Below are 18,127 nucleotides of genomic sequence, written 5' to 3' on the forward strand. Positions count from 1 at the left end.
GCTGAAAAAAACCCTGATAGCCTACATTCCCAAACATTTAACTAAATCTTAAAAATGTGATTATTATTCAAATCTTAAAACGGTCCAGGAATAATTTTAAATCATAATTATTTAAATGAAAAGAAGAATAGTTGTTGTGTTGCTGTTTATTGTAAATAAGGGACAAGCAGCTACACTTTGGTAAAGGTTTATGCATGTTTATGCTGTAACTTTCTTAATATTTAAAAGCCATGAGAATTAAGGTTAATAATTTCTTCAAATTTTTGTTGATATTGAGGTCAATTTACTGTAAAAAGTGGGCTGCCATACCATACAGTATAATAGTAGCACTATACAAAATCTCATCAACAGTATCATGTGTCTGAAAAAATATTAAAAGACTTTCATTATTGGAATATTCTGCATGTTCAAAGTCATTTAGTACGGCCATTGAACAATGTGAATGAATACAAATACAAAAGGTATGTACAGTGGTTATTACAATCCCATTTTTCTTTTTATTAATTATCTAAATGAATCATTTTAAAAGTAGCCATTTTATTAGCCGTGTACTTCAGAGAAGGGGATGAGCTACAGTGGCACAGGTTTTTGCACAGTGGTGTTTCACTGTGTCTACGGGGGCAGCCACAGTGATTGACACAGTTACAAAAACCTCTGGCAAAGCTCCGTAAACTTTAGAGTTTAGATGAAAGATATGCAAACAATTATAGGAAGCTGTGACTTGAAGAAAATAGAGTGAGTTTGAATACATTTCACAAACGTAGTACTTAAGAATTAATAATATGCACATTGTTATAACATTTTATTGCATTACCCTGTCATTGCTGCTACATCTGCTTTTATTTATTTATTTATTTGTGTCTATTTTCATTACTGCAGTGAGAGATGCCAAAGAAATGTCGTTAAACTTTGTATGATGACAACAAAGATATATTCTGTTCTATAAAAGACTGGGCAGTATTTTTAAATATGATAAACAGGATGATATACCTGTACCAAAATATAATGAGTATGAAAATATGTAATCTTCTGTCAGAGCCTATTTTCCATGTTTCATGCAATGTGTTTCTCATTCACATGTATACTTAGTTTGTATATGCATTTTCTTTTATAACTATTAGTGAAACTCATATTTTTTACATTATTAAAAAAACTAAACAAAAGGAGACACTTGTACAGGTGATTCTGTTCTAGGATTAAATCGTAAAATCATCAACTAAAATGAAAGGGTTCAAAGCAAGTGTGAGTGTTGTGACAGCCAGTGTGCTGGGTGGAGTTTTTGTATGGAGTCATATCACAGTGCAGTATAGCAACCACAGTGATACATTGTGTGACAAAAACCCCTTTCCACTGGAGGACATGTGGTGCTAATAAGGAAACCAGGAGGTGAGATATGTGACCTACATAACCTCCTCATGAGAAGCACAGATGTATGATAATTGAAAATAATGTAATCAATTACTGTTAGGCAACATGGGCTTATAAATTACCTTACAAAAAATGAGTCAGAATTTGGTAAGGATGGTAAAAGGAATTTGCTTTGATGTTTAAATGTACATAAATAACACCAAAAGAGAAAGCAAAAAATAAGATAAAAGCAGATATTGGAAAAAAAGGGAGAGAAATACAATGCACTGTATCAAGCAAGGGTTTTTGTATGAGCATGTAGCACTGTGGATCGTATGGCAACCACAGTGATATTGGGCAATACAAAAACCTGAACTAAAATACTCAATATCACTGTGCGTCAAGAAAGAGAAGATCAGGTAATCCCCCCAAATCCCTTGAATCTAAAGCAAGGTGATATTAAAAAACTATTGCACTGATGGTTCCTTTTACAAGATTAGATTATAAGATTACAAACACAGAGCAACATGTGTGTGTTGTCATGTCAGTCAGTGTACTGGGTGGAGTTTTTGTATGGAGTTGTATCACAGTGCTCTATATAGCGGCTCCCACAGTGATACATTGTGTGACAAAAACCCCTTTTCAAACCCTAGGGTCAGGGATTGCTTTAGGTAGACCACAATATTAATGATATCAACCTCTCGTACAATATATGGACAAGTGCCAAATCATTTTGATGTAATCGACCTACTGCTCAACGCTACAATGTAAGACCCTTTCTGTGTGTAAACAAAATGACATGAGTTTTATTTTGTGATTTATCAAATGTATAGTAAGCCTGCTGTTGCTTTGCATTTTTGTGTGAAAAAGGTATAACCATATAGTAACCACATGTCTGTTCAGGAATGAAAGACTGTATTTTTCTAAATGTTTAATATTTATTTATATCCAAGTACCTAAGGATATACACATACCCAAGTATCCCATTTTCCTTTCATATTTATGAAGTTGTAGGTGAAATTGTTATTTAGATTAAGCTATTGTTGTTATTATTATTTACCTATTGGACCAATCATTATTCCCAAAAATGCAAGAAGTGCAATTAAGTGTTTTGAGATATTGTAGAAGCATGACTTGTCAACAAGTTACCTACAATAATCTTTTAGGAAGATATCGGAAAACACTCTTGACTTTTATAAATATAAAAGCTGCAAATCTCAGAGAACAAATGTCACTGTGTGTGCTGTGTGCTCTGCATGTGTGACCATTAAAGAGGGTTTCATCCCTCCGATTCGATCTATCTATTTTATTACCTGGCCCCTCCGTGGTGGTAGCCTGTCTCAGATCATCCCGCTGGGGCTGCTCCTCCTGCCCCACCTCTATGATGGTGCACTACTTCACGGGGGGGGGTCTTCAGCACCTCCACCTGCACGGTGCTTGTCTCTGGCACCTGGCTCTCTGACGTCCCTGCCTCCTGCCCTACCTCTTTGGTGGTACACTGCTTCACGGGGGGGGGGGTCTTCAGCACCTCCACCTGCACAGTGCTTGTCTCTGACGTCCCTGCCTCCTGCCAGTTGTTTTCTGGTTCAGATGGGTCACAGGGTGTGAGGTTCAGCGTGACTGTCTCTTCCTCAGGATCTTCCGCAACCCCCTGGCCAGTGGAGTCCTGTGTCCAACCTGTGCAAGTTAAACAAATGTTGGTCTTGACTTGCTTAAGACAAAGAGGTTAACTCATATATCTAGAAATAAGAAATACAGCGTGCTTAAGGTATGTTTCCAGACAGGGTCAAAAATATACTCGTCATGTCATAGGACTGTGTGCAGTCAAAGTTAATAGCAGTAATAGTGGTATTTATCAAGTCAACCATTTATGGTTTTGTTTTTGCGATATTATTCTTCCGATTTGTGTCTACATTCCATGTGATGTGATATGTCAATTTGTCGGTAGACAACATATAGACGTGTGCATGTATGTTCCCTTACATTATTTACATCCACACATTTTGTTCAGAATTTATAAGACTGACGCAAACGTGTTTTGCATAAGTGCAATCAAATAAGTAGCAAGTCGCTTTGGATAAAAACGTCTGCTAAATGTAATGTAAAGGGACCTCTGGATGCACTGGATAACTGCTTTTGTTTACAACCCGAGAAACATGACCTTAATACAGAACTGCCAAACTGAATATGTGGTCAACTGGGATCGTCTTCATGTATTGTGCTCTTACCATTAACCTCAAAACATTTCTCCCTTTTGGGCGTTGATAAAGCAAACAGTTTAGGAACGGTTTGCTAAAAGGAAATTGCTTAAGGGATGGCTCAAGCCTAAAACTACATTTCAGTCATCAAACCCAACTACCTTGACATTAACAACTTTCAATTTGTATACAATGAATGCGCAAGTGGTAGCACAATACCCCAAAATGGTTTTTCAAATTCAAGTAAACTTGCCTACCTATTTCCTGATAAATAACAGTTAAATGTCCACAAGTCCCCTCTGCAGAGTAAGCCATGTCTCATTAGGCTACATACTCAGTGTTTCAAAATGTATTTATTGTATGTAGTTTGCTAAAATAATAAACAGTCAAACGTTGTCCATATCCCTAAATATTTTGCAATTACTTTCAACTTTTGTAATACTTTGCAGCTAAAAATAGTGACAGTTAACAGGTAGAAAGGATGTGTGTTAGTTGTCTCACAAAAATATAGTTTGCCAAACCCAAATAAATGGCTCGAATGACTGCTTTCTGGCTGTATCAAAGGATAAATACTGGATCAAGTTGTTGTCCCACAAGATTTGGATGGATTGAAAACAGTCGCTGTAAGTTGTTGTTAACTTAACTGACTTTATTAAATGAGTTGATCCAAACTCATTCCATATAACTGTGTTGGTTATAAGGAAATGTTAAGCTCTCCAACGTTTATACTGTCAGGGAGGTAAGGACTCGTTGACTGAACATGTTTTAGGGGTGAACCATCCCTAGAAGAGTTTAACATTGATACAAACATTTTGTGTACACAATACTGTGAACTGTGAAGATATAGTCCAAGCATCTCACCTTCACAAAGGAACTCATAAAAAGTGCCTATCTTGTCAAGGTAATCCTGGGCATAGGTGGTCAGTGTGCAGCGAGGGGTTAGGATTTCACATTTGACCTCCTTCTTCCTGGTCTCCTTGCCAAGAAGCAGCACTGGTTTAAAGCCAATGGCATGGAGTTTCTCAAGCTGTAATGACAAAATAATATATTTACTGTTTAAAGAAATGGAAACCACTATATAACTACAACTATAACATTACTGATGACAGCATCTAGTTGTATGCCATTCATAAACCTAGATGCTGAGTTTAGCTTTTGCAGAATCATGTATTTACCAGGAAGGGTTACACAGTAGAAGCAGAAAAATATTTTATAGACAAACACAAAATACAAATAAATCAGTATCCTGAGTCCCAGTTCAAACCCTGATAATCTTAAAGTTAAAGTACAATAAGATGCAAATGTGTGACCACTCAACAATTAACAGTTAACACTTGTGTACACAATGAGTATTGCATAATTAAAAATGTAACACAATCCAAGCATAGCTTGACACTGTTGAAATTGAAATTGCGTGCTGCAATGTAAAACGTTCCCGTATGTTGTGGCTGCAGTCGTAAGAGTAATATAGAGTAGTAACATACAATGATGTAGTCTTATTAAAGGTGGGGTAGGTACGTTTGAGAAACCGGCTCGAGATACACTTGTTATATTCCATGGAATGCTCTTAACATCCCGATAGCAATGAATATCTGAAGTGCTTTGACAAAAGATCCATAAAAGAATGTCATCTGTGGAAGCTGTAGTACTGTAAAAAGCACGACCAATCATCTGAGCCGGCCAGGCTAAAATAACTGGATGGTCTACCTGCCTGTCAGCCTTCCATCTGTGCACAAACTTATCTCGTGCCCTCATTGGTCATGTGCGCGTTCGTGTGTGTTGGAGGAGGGGCTCTGTGAAGAAGTGACAGATTTTCTCCGGTTGTGTATTTTCAAATTCTAGCGCACTCAAGCTGGTTTCTCAAACTTACCTACCCTACCTTTAATGTCTAAAAGTGTGTACATAAGCAAGAATGGAACACAACATGGAAGTGAAGGAAGTGCTCTGTTTATTTAAATGTGAAAGTTAAATTAAAATAGTGTCCCTTGGCTGTGAAAGTTAAGATAAGAGTAGTTTTCAAATTGAAAGAAAAGAGAATATTAAATAATACCTTTGCAATAATATCTATATTTGAAGTTGATATCAAAGTGTATATTGGTTAATAAGATACAAACATCATTAAGAAATAAATGTATATAAAAACAACATTCAACTTTATCCTGGCCCAATATATTGGCAAACAGTCGGGGGTCGTCTGTGTCAGTTCTTTGGTGTCAGCTTGGTGTGTCCGGGCATTAACATACAGTAAAAAGTGTACATACCAAGACAATGGCTTCATCCTTGATGGAAGCAATGTTGTGGTTCTTCTTCCGCCCAGACACCCAATCCTCTCGCTTCTCATCAAACCGCTTGAGCTTCTTCTCAAGGCGCAGCTTTTTTGGCTGCTCCTTAAGGCAATGTGCACAGATCTTCTGTGCACAAAATAAAATGTTCTGACAGAAGGGACATGTCTTTTTTGTAGACCCACCTGGCATGATTAACACAGGATTACAAACAGACAGACTGACAAACACAGGAAAGTAGAGAAGTACACAGAATAGATAGAAGGGTGAATAAAGAAATAGATGATAGATATAAGAGAGCTGGATAGGGAGATAGGGAGAGTTTGGCTCTTAAAAGTGCCGTTGGTTTTATGATGGTGTAGATCAGTGTATGGGTTTGTGGTGTGGGTACAGGAGCTGCAGGAGAGAACAGAAAAAGTGAATTATGTAGTGAAACTAGCTTTTTTAAATGCACATTGTGACGGTTTAACTACTTTAGACAGACTGAGTGAGTTCATTTACGTGTTTCCTGTTTCAGACTCGTAACAAGCACATGGCCGTGCACATGGACTATGCCCCTCCCCCCCAAACATATGTTAAATGTCCGCTTGGCAGCACTGTCATGTGTCAAACAAAAGCGATTAAAATAACGTATAACTCACACTTTAACACCGACGTATGTAGCCGTAATTAAGACAAATATTTTCCACACACCACTTATGAGCTGATATAAATGTAGCTAAACTAGTTTAAGCTTATGTTGAACGTGAGCTAGCTAGCTAGCCGCCCGCAAGAATAATTTCACATTAATGTTGCTTTGCTGATTATGGCGGAAGCATTTCTCAGACTTAGAACAGTTCATTATGTATGATGAACTATGCGAGAAAAGGCTTAAAAAAAAGCCCCAATTATTAAATCATGCATCAGACTTTAGTGACACAACTTACTTTGTCAGAAGATGGATCGCAATGCCGGTGGCAGCGGTCTTTGGCCAATAGGTGGTGCTCTGAATTATGTAATTTCCTGTACCGATTATACAATAAAATATTAATACATTTCCTATATTTTGACACAATAACTATTTAATAACCTAAGTAGCCTACAGACAAAAACAAAAAAGTATATATTGCCTTATAAAATGCAGAAAAGTGTAAACATCAAGCATGATAATAATAAAATAAAAGACTAATGATATCTTAAACCTTAATAAATAAAATGGAAAATTAACCGACAACAACAATTTAACATAAATAAAACAAGGATTAAAACAAGGATAAGTTTGACTCAATGTTGTGTAAAGTACCCGTTATGGTTATAAAAATGAATAAAATAAAAAAAAAAAAAAACATTAAAAATAATACAGCTTCCGGTTTCCGACGGTCTCCCTTCTCCTGGCAAATAGAGTGGCGAAGTCCCTCCCCTTCCGGTTGAGCCCCATGGGACCTTATTTCGGAAAAGTTATGCATTGAAGTCAATGGAGAGAGAAAGATTATCTTTCGATCCCGTTTGAATTGTGCCACGAATTACACATATGATGTTTGTCAATTTAAAAGATAATTTTGCAAGTCAAAAAAATTAAAATGTGTCGTAAAACTGTGAAGTAACACATTTGTTTGTGTGAAAGGCTCAATGAACTACATCTCTGGTCAACCACACACGTCACCAAGATGGCCGTCACTACTGTCTTGTCAACAAACGATTGACTATCACCACAATGAAACACGTCCTGAAGAATGTCATGCAAAGCCTGCCTTCCTTTGATTCTCTCTGAACTGCCTGGTCGTTTTAATGTTTAATGTCAACCATTTGTGCAGATAGCATGAAGTAGAAAAGATCGCCGATGCTAACGTTAGCGTTAGCATTTCTCCCCCGGAATTAAATGGTGTATTATAGAATGATCACACCGGTGACAGTACTATTCAAAGGGTTCACGAAATATGACTACTACTCTTACTGTTTAACATTTTGGGTTACTTAATGTTACTTCATGTTAAGGCTAATAAAAATGACAAGGCTGTAATGCTAACTAACGTGCTAGCTACTAGCTAGGTAGCTAACTTGATCAAGCCACTCCTGGTCGTTTCATCAGACGGGAAGCAAAAGAACGAGCAAGACCCATTGCTGGTATAATAACAACCTGGTACTAAGCACACAGGCATCTTGTTAAAGTTATCTTATCTTAGCCAGCGCCATATAGATAGATTATATCTATATTGCGCTGATCTTAGGTATCTGAATGGTGGAGGTAAACAATTGTGACATCACTTACGCGACTCTGGGATTTGTAGTCTTTCTAGTTACGTATTTTTCATAGTCTTATATTTCAACAGTTTTACGACAAACTGTGACTTTTTTGACATGGAAATGATTTTTTAAGATTGACAAACATCATATGTGTAATTCATGGCACAATTCAAACGGGATCGAAAGATAAGTTTTCTCTCCCCATTGACTTCAATGCATAACTTTTCCGGAATAAGGTCCCATACCACGGAAGTAAGTGGGAGGGACTCTCTATATCCTAAACCTTAATAAATAAAATGGACAATTGATCGACAATAACAATTTAACATAAACAAAACAAGGATAAGTTTGACTCAATGTTATGTAAAGTACCCGTTATGGTTAAAAAAAATAAACATTAGAAAATAATACAGCTTCCGGCTTCCCGAGACACGAAGAGGAGACACGAACAATTCTTCCACTTAAAATGCATTACTTTGAAAATCGTGCTTTCTGACACGAAAGAAACGTGTGCATAAACACCATATCCCTACGTGCATTGCGGCTAAAACATCCAATCACCGCTGAGGATTATTGAAAAGTCCTAAATCTGTTTCTGGTATTGTTTCGGACTTTATTTTGAAATTCAGTTCCTGACAGACGTCAAAAAAGACAGAGATTATCGAATTAAACCAATAAATAAAAACAAGGATAATTGTGTGTTATTGTTGAGTAAATAACAGTGTGTTATTTTGAAAAGAATAACAAATTAGAAGGAAAAAAAGATTTTTAAAATACAGATTTCAGTATCCTGAGGCTCTGAGCCCCATTTCTTTTCCTCACAGACGGCAACAAAAGTCCGAAATGATACGATTTTAAATAAAAGCAATAATCGTGGCTTGATATTGAGTAAGAACATGTTTTTATGAACCACACAGCTTCCGGTCTTCCACGACCAGACCGAGAAAAAGACGTGTTGCAGGCACGAAACACATTACCAATAGAAATACATTGCTTTTAAAATCGTTCTGTGTGACACGAAAATAAGGGGATAATCGTGGTGGTGCACACGAATCAATAGATTAAATAACGTGACTATAACACGAAATGCCGTGAGACTGGGTTGGTTGTTACTTCACAGTTTTACGACACATTTTTTTTTTTTTGACTTGCAAAATTATCTTTTAAATTGACAAACATCATATGTGTAATTCGTGGCACAATTCAAACGGGATCGAAAGATAATCTTTCTCTCTCCATTGACTTCAATACATAATTTTTCCGAAATAAGGTCCCCTGGAGGTCCACCGGAAGGGGAGGGACTTCGCCACTCTATAGAGTGGCGAAGTCCCTCCCACTTACTTCCGCCCCATGGGACCTTATTTCGGAAAAATTATGCATTGAAGTCAATGGAGAGAGAAAGATTATCTTTCGATCCCGTTTGAATTGTGCCACGAATTACACATATGATGTTTGTCAATCTTAAAAAATCATTTCCATGTCAAAAAAGTCACAGTTTGTCTTAAAACTGTTGAAATATAAGACTTTGAAAAATACGAAACTAGAAAGACTACAAATCCCAGAGTCGCGTAAGTGATGTCACAATTGAGACACTACGATACACGTATAATACCGTATATATACGATCAGCGCCATATAGATATAATCTATCTATATGGCGCTGGCTAAGATAAGATAACTTTCACAAGATGCCTGTGTGCTTAGTACCAGGTTGTTATTATACCAGCAATGGGTCTTGCTCGTTCTTTCGCTTCCCGTCTGATGAAAGAGGAGTGTGTGGATCAAGTTAGCTACCTAGCTAGTAGCTAGCACGTTAGTTAGCATTACAGCCTTGTCATTTTTATTAGCCTTAACATGAAGTAACATTAAGTAACCCAAAATGTTAAACAGTAAGAGTAGTAGTCATATTTCGTGAACCCTTTGAATAGTACTGTCACCGGTGTGATCATTCTATAATACACCATTTAAGCCCGGGGGAGAAATGCTAACGCTAACGTTAGCATCGGCGATCTTCTCTACTTCATGCTATCTGCACAAATGGTTGACATTAAACATTAAAACGACCAGGCAGTTCAGAGAGAATCAAAGGAAGGCAGGCAGGCAGCTTTGCATGACATTCTTCAGGACGTGTTTCATTGTGGTGATAGTGAGGGTCGTTGTGTTGACAAGACAGTAGTGACGGCCATCTTGGTGACGTGTGTTGTAATGTTGACCAGAGATGTAGTTCATTGAGCGTTTCACACAAACAAATGTGTTACTTCACAGTTTTACGACACATTTCTTTTTTTTTTACTTGCAAAATTATCTTTTAAATTGACAAACATCATATGTGTAATTCGTGGTACAATTCAAACGGGATCGAAAGATAATCTTTCTCTCTCCATTGACTTCAATGCATAACTTTTCCGAAATAAGGTCCCATGGGGCTCAACCGGAAGGGGAGGGACTTCGCCACTCTATAGAGTGGCGAAGTCACGCCCATCTACTTCTGCCCCATGGGACCTTATTTCGGAAAAATAATGTATTGAAGTCAATGGAGAGAGAAAACGTATCTTTCGATCCCGTTTGAATTGTGCCATGAATTACACATATGATGTTTGTCAATCTTAAAAAATAATTTCCATGTCAAAAAAGTCACAGTTTGTCGTAAAACTGTTGAAATATAAGACTATGAAAAATACGTAACTAGAAAGACTACAAATCCCAGAGTCGCGTAAGTGATGTCACAATAGCTAAGATCAGCGCCATATAGATATAATCTATCTATATGGCGCTGGCTAAGATAAGATAACTTTCACAAGATGCCTGTGTGCTTAGTACCAGGTTGTTATCATACCAGCAATGGGTCTTGCTCATTCTTTCGCTTCCCGTCTGATGAAAGGACTAGGAGTGTCTGGATCAAGCTAGCTAGTAGCTAGCACGTTAGTTAGCATTACAGCCGTGTCATTTTTATTAGCCTTAATATGAAGTAACATGAAGTAACCCAACATGTTAAACAGTAAGAGTAGTAGTCATATTTCGTGAACCCTTTGAATAGTACTGTCACCGGTGTGATCATTCTATAATACACAATTTAAGCCCGGGGGAGAAATGCTAACGCTAACGCTAGCGATCTTCTCTACTTCATGCTATCTGCACAAATGGTTGACATTAAACATTAAAACGACCAGGCAGTTCAGAGAGAATCGAAGGCAGGCAGGCAGCTTTGCATGACATTCTTCAGGACGTGTTTCATTGTGGTGATAGTGAGGGTAGTCAATCGTTTTGTTGACAGTAGTGACGGCCATCTTGGTGACGTGTGTTGTTCTGTGAGACCAGAGATGTAGTTCATTGAGCGTTTCACACAAACAAATGTGTTACTTCACAGTTTTACGACACATTTTTTTTTTTTTGACTTGCAAAATTATCTTTTAAATTGACAAACATCATATGTGTAATTCGTGGCACAATTCAAACGGGATCGAAAGATAATCTTTCTCTCTCCATTGACTTCAATACATAATTTTTCCGAAATAAGGTCCCATGGAGGTCCACCGGAAGGGAAGGGACTTCGCCACTCTATTGCGCTGTCCGGAGCTGACAGGTCCATGGAGCCTGCCTCCAGGCGCTAATCTCAGGACACTTCCACTCTCAGTACATTGCCACTTTCCGAGCAGGAAATGCACGCAAATACAAGCCTTTATATTATTAAGGTGCCACTTTCCGAACCATTAATGAATGCTTGTGTACACAAAAACGGCAGGCAAAACCGTTTTAAATGTGTGTTTCCTGTATAGCGAATACAGCTGCTTTATTTATGTCTGTATGAAGTTGTTGTGAGTGTGGAGGGAGCAGCTACAGGTTAGCTTAGCCTAATCGATCAGTGCACTACGAAGCCAGTGCTAGACAGTGAACTGTCAACGGGGGGGAGCGGCGCCGGTCATTATCGGCCGATATTCACTCTTAATAGTTTGATCGGTGCTCTCTATAAAGGCCGATCAGGAGAGCTGGATCTGATCGATATGGACATAAACGCGAGTGAAGTTTTAGCGAGCTGCATGAGAAACTGACGGGCTGTCAGGAGAGAGGGAGGGAGAGAGGAAAAAATAGATGATCCTACTCCCGTGTTATTAGCCATATCCGGTCATAGTCCGGTAATTACCTGCTAACGGAAACTCTGCTACACAATTCTTCTTCTTCTTCTTCTTCTTATTGAAACATGACCGGTAAGTTTCAAATTTGTCCGGTAAAATCAATTCTGTCCGCGGAAACCCTGCTCCGGACAGCGCAAAATGCGTATATGAAGTGTCATGAAGCAATAAATCATACCCTCGTGGGGACGCGCTCATGTGATTGGCTTAGAATGAAGGAGACATCTGATTGGCTATAGATAGAAAAAATTACAAGTACGAATCGGGTGACCGTCAGGGGAGTCTCAAACGGAACACATTTGTGTGTGCATTGAAAAACACAAGTGTGAATCCTTTTGCGGATCATGAAATACAAGTGTGAATCCTTCTGTGTGCATGTGTGTATTATGAGACTGTTCTGAGCCCATAGTCTCAGGGAGGAGAAATCGGCGGAGCTGCAGCTGAGAAAAGATTGTGTGTGTGTGTGTGTGTGTGTCAATTTGGACCAATCCACGGACTTAACGTAACGGCTCCGCGGATTGGTCCATTTGGACCAATGGGTCCATTTGTGTATGGGCACGTCACTGTACCCAGGAAGAAAACAATGGAAAAAGAGAAATCTCCAACGAGGCGTTTTGGGGCAGCATAGACAGGTATTTTCTGTGTTAGAGTTTTACTCGCTACAGGGTGTACTTTGAGGGTTTGTGACTTTGCAGACCGTTTACATGCATAAAAACCTTCATAACACACAAGCGGACGGGTAATAACCGGAAAAGCATGACATGGGACCTTTAAGGGAGTAGGCCTAGTAAGACATGTCTAATTCCTTTCTCTTACTGTTCATCATTTTTGGCAATAGCTATTTTTATATGGCACAAAACCTAAGAAAGAAACACCACACATTCAGATTTATAGGACACCCCCCAAAAAGACCAGGTTGGTTTATAGGTTTATGCAGTTATTACCAGAGTGGAGGAATACTATGTTAAGCTGGCTACACACACAACCCGATTTTGGGAGTCAGAGGCCGTCAGAGGCAGTCGGGCATTCGCGGCGCCCTACTCAGGTTGGTGTGTCCCGCACCGTTGTCTCTTTACGGCACCTTTTCACACCTCCCGATGCCTCCCGCAGCCGATTCAACATGTTGAATCGGCCGCGGGAGGTCAGAGAAAGTATTGATCATTAAAGTGTTATCAAAGCTGGTAAAGGTGCAGCTAGTTAATTACTGTGTATACTGCAGAGTCGAGACCACCTCATCCGAGACCAAGACATTACCAAGACCGCAGAGTAGCAAAACCAAGACAAGACCAAGACTTCAAGAGGTCGAGACCAAGTCAAGACCAAGACCAAGGCAGGGCGAGACCGAGTCAAGACCGGAACCAGACTACTGTGAATAAAACACTACATGATACACTTACAATGTGTAAGATACCATAGTCAATTTGATCTAAAAGATCCACGTCATCGTAAAAGGACACACATATGTAAGATATAAATTCAACTTCATCATATTCAAAAAGTTATCCTTTTCATATAAAAACAGTAACATAGTAAGAACATAATATAAAACTTCATAATATACATTTTACAGTATATGTCTAAGCAACAAACAACAAACAAACCAACCAGGAACCACCTTTGTAGACAAACACACACACGCACGCACGCACACACACGCACGCACGCAGCACACACGCACGCACGCACGCACACACACACACACACACACACACACACACACACACACACACACACACACACACACACACACACTTAAGTACAGTACTTGAGTAAATGTACTTCCCACCTCTTGTCTTAATTTTTCCAAGTCATATTTGGATTTACAGTATATGCTGTATTTATTGACCTTTAGCCTATATCCACTAATTGTTTCAGCCTCTCTCTCGACGCTCTGACACCGTCCTTGATGGGTGTAGGTCGCGAGGTCGGTCGCTCCACCTTTTCTAACAAAGGGTAGTACTACACTCATGTTTCTCTTCAGAGCGTATAAATCTTTCGCCTTTTACTAAAGATTTCCGTGGAGAGGAACACTTTGAGTTCAATCTAATTGTGTGATGCCCTGCCTCGTGCGGGGCTTCCTAAACTTGATTAAAAAAATCGGATTAAAGTCTTATATAAATTTGGTTTCTATTTCAAATCAATAATACAAATCTGTAAAGCAAATACAGGTAGTGGAGTTAAAGTACGCGATTTACCTCTGAATTTGAGTTGAGTAGAAAATAATGTCAAGATTCAAAGGATTTCATGTCATATGTAGCCTATAGTCTATGCTATGGACTATTATAGGCCTACATGTAAATAGAAAATGTTTTACAAGAACAAAATGTAAAGTTAAATATTGTACAATAAAATACCGTTTATTACGGAGATAATTGTATTGTATTTATTTACAAAGTAGCATACAGAAGTATCACAAAATTGTACTTAAGTAGGCCTACAGTAAATCCAATAATTTACCTCCCACCTCCACTGTCGACGCGCTTGCGCAATACTATTGTTATTTTTCACACAGAAAGAAAGCCCCACGCGAGACAGGGCATCAACAAATTAGATTGGACTCAAAGTGTTCCTCTCCACGGAAATCTTTAGTAAAAGGCGAAAGATTTATGCGCTCTGAAGAGAAATATGGGCTCAGAACAGTCTCATAATACACACATGCACACAGAAGGATTCACACTTGTATTTCATGATCCGCAAAAGGATTCACACTTGTATTTCCGGATCCACACTTGTGTTTGTCAATGCACACACAAATGTGTTCCGTTTCATATACATGTAAATAAAATCCAAATACAGAAAAAAGTTTTACATATGTATTTTTGATCCTCACATATTTGTTTTCCGTTTAAAACCGCTGCACCTGCAAACACAAACCGCTTTCTGTGCATGGATCGCTCTGCATTCGTGTGTGGGTTTTTTGAGACTCCCCTGACGGTGACCCGATTCGTACTTGTAATTTTTTCTATCTATAGCCAATCAGATGTCTCCTCAATTCTAAGCCAATCACATGAGCGCGCCCCCACAAGGGTAGATTTCTTGCGTTCATGACGTAGCGCTTCATGTACGCATTTTGCGCTGTCCGGAGCTGACAGGTCCATGGAGCCTGCCTGCAGGCGCTAATCTCAGGACACCTCCACTCTCAGTACATTGCCACTTTCCGATCAGGAAATGCACGCAAATACAAGCCTTTATATTATTAAGGTACAGTGCCACTTTCCGAACCATTAATGAATGCTTGTGTACACAAAAACGGCAGGCAAAACTGTTTTAAATGTGTGTTTCCTGTATGGCGATCAGCTGCTTTATTTATGTCTGTATGAAGTTGTTGTGAGTGTGGAGGGAGCAGCTACAGGTTAGTTTAGCCTAATCGATCAGTGCACTACGAAGCCAGTGCTAGACAGTGAACTGTCAACGGGGGGAGCCCCGCCGGTCATTATCGGCCGATATTCACTCTTAATAGTTTGATCGGTGCTCTCTATAAAGGCCGATCAGGAGAGGTGGATCTGATCGATATGGACATAAACGCGAGTGAAGTTTTAGCGAGCTGCATGAGAAACTGACGGGCTGTCAGGAGAGAGGGAGGGAGAGAGGAAAAGAGATGATCCTTACTCCCGTGTTATTATCCGGTCATAGTCCGGTAATTCCCTAACGGAAACGCTGCTACACAATTCTTATTATTATTATTATTGAAACATGACCGGTAAGTTTCAAATTTGTCCGGTAAAATTAAATTCTGTCCGCGGAAACCCAGCTCCGGACTACGCAAAATGCGTATATGAAGTGACATGAACGCAAGAAATCTACCCTCGTGGGGGCGCGCTCATGTGATTGGCTTAGAATTGAGGAGACATCTGATTGGCTATAGATAGAAAAAATTACAAGTACGAATCGGGTGACCGTCAGGGGAGTCTCAAAAAACCCACACACGAATGCAGAGCGATCCATGCACAGAAAGCGGTTTGTGTTTGTAGGTTCAGGGGATTTAAAACGGAAAACAAATATGTGAGGATCAAAAATACATATGTAAAACTTTTTTCTGTATTTGGATTTTATTTACATGTATATGAAACGGAACACATTTGTGTGTGCATTGAAAAACACAAGTGTGGATCCGGAAATACAAGTGTGAATCATTTTGTGGATCATGAAATACAAGTGTGAATCCTTCTGTGTGCATGTGTGTATTATGAGACTGTTCTGAGCCCATAGAGAAACATGAGTGTACTACCCTTATTCACAAAAGGTGGAGAAACCAAGCTCGCTCCTCTCTCCACCCTCTCTCTCCCTCCCCTCGCTTCTCTGTGAGGCAGTAAACAACTTTGTATCTTATTTAACCTAATAAGCATTTTTTTCTATTTATTCATAGATATTTTACTAGTCACTCCCCTGTTAAAATCTGTTTCCTACCTGTTTTATAACTATAATAATTATATAAAGGTGTGCATTGGAAAAATGTGTTCACATAAATGGTGCCCAAACCGTGTGAGAACGACTGAGTATCAGTCAACATCTAAAGTTTAAAACTATAGTGTTTAGATTCTTTACCTAACCTGAACTGTATTGATCTGGGGCAGAAATCCCAGGAGGAAATATCTTTCACTCACTACTTGTATTTTCTTATTACCGACACTAAAATGACAAGACGGGTTTATTTTTAACAAGATTAGGAAGCTCCGCACGAAACAGGGCATCAAAAAATTAGATTGAACTCAAAGTGTTCCTCTCCACGGAAATCTTTAGTAAAAGGCGAAAGATTTATACGCTCTGAAGAGAAACATGAGTGTACTGCCCTCTCACAGAAAAGGTGGAGCGACCGATCTGGCGACCTACACCCATCAGGGACGGTGTCAGAGCGTCGTTAGGCTGAAACAACTAGTGGACATAAGGGTATACATACACGGAGTACATTGATCCCTGCCGTTCATTCCGTATACTTCAAGAGTTTGGTTCCCCCTTGAATCTAGAGAACAAACAAATAATAATAGTCAAATAAATAAGAGTAAATTAATGAGTCTTTGATCAATTAAAGGTGGGGTAGGTAAGTTTGAGAAACCGGCTCGAGATACACTTTTTGTTATATTCCATGGAATGCTCTTAACATCCCGATAGCAATGAATATCTTAAATGCTTTGACAACAAATCCATAAAAAAATGTAATCTGTGGAAGCCGTAATACTGTAAAAAGTACGAACAATCATTTTAGCCGGCCCGGCTAAAATAACTGGATGGCCTACCTGTGGGAAGTGGCAGATTTTTTCAGGTTGTGTATTTTCAAATTCTAGCGCACTCGAGCTGGTTTCTCCTAAATTACCTACCCCACCTTTAATCAAAACATGGTTTATTGCGTGGATGTGAGACTTCTATTAATCACTGTTATTATATTTAGTGATACCAAGGTGACAGGAAGAGTTTATTTTTCACAAGATTAGGAAGCCCCGCACGAGGCAGGGCATCAAAAAATTAATTCGAACTCATAGTATTCCTCTCCACGGAAATCTTTAGTAAAAGGCGAAAGATTTATGCGCTCTGAAGAGAAACATGAGTGTACTAATGGAGAATGGAAAGGGTAGAGAATGCCTTTTTCTGGTATACAACGTACAGTGATGGTGCAAGGAGCCCATACTGCTTAATGTTCCGTAATATTATTATAGAAAACCTTTTTTACTGAAGTAAGGTGATTGAAGATAAACAATTTCGTCTTTAGAAATCTAAGCAATATATGTTTTAAACATTTTAAATGTTGCGCGCAGTGCATGATGGGTAGCAGTATCTTGATCCCTGTCGTTTATTCCGTACTTGAAGAGTTAACTTTGGTTACCCCTTGAATTTAGAGAAACTAAAAATAATAATTGTCATAACAGTAAGAGTAAAGTAATGAGTACATTTAAAAAGGAATTATAGCTCAAACTCACAAAGGTATACAATATTATGTCCTGAAAACTAGATG

General features: G+C 38.8%; 4 non-coding genes across 4 annotated transcripts; 1 reads left to right on the forward strand and 3 right to left on the reverse strand.

The window, feature by feature from the left end:
* Positions 1–14,141: 14,141 nt before the first annotated feature.
* On the forward strand, positions 14,142–14,256 carry LOC117474149. The gene has a single exon (XR_004555089.1). It is a non-coding gene; the product is annotated as a U5 spliceosomal RNA (small nuclear RNA).
* Positions 14,257–14,698: 442 nt separating this feature from the next.
* Positions 14,699–14,812, reverse strand: LOC117474150. Its single transcript, XR_004555090.1, has one exon. It is a non-coding gene; the product is annotated as a U5 spliceosomal RNA (small nuclear RNA).
* Positions 14,813–16,849: 2,037 nt separating this feature from the next.
* On the reverse strand, positions 16,850–16,964 carry LOC117474146. The gene has a single exon (XR_004555087.1). It is a non-coding gene; the product is annotated as a U5 spliceosomal RNA (small nuclear RNA).
* Positions 16,965–17,611: 647 nt separating this feature from the next.
* On the reverse strand, positions 17,612–17,726 carry LOC117474147. The gene has a single exon (XR_004555088.1). It is a non-coding gene; the product is annotated as a U5 spliceosomal RNA (small nuclear RNA).
* Positions 17,727–18,127: the final 401 nt, after the last annotated feature.

This window comes from Trematomus bernacchii, unplaced genomic scaffold (assembly GCF_902827165.1).
Source record: "Trematomus bernacchii unplaced genomic scaffold, fTreBer1.1, whole genome shotgun sequence".
NCBI lineage: Eukaryota > Metazoa > Chordata > Actinopteri > Perciformes > Nototheniidae > Trematomus > Trematomus bernacchii.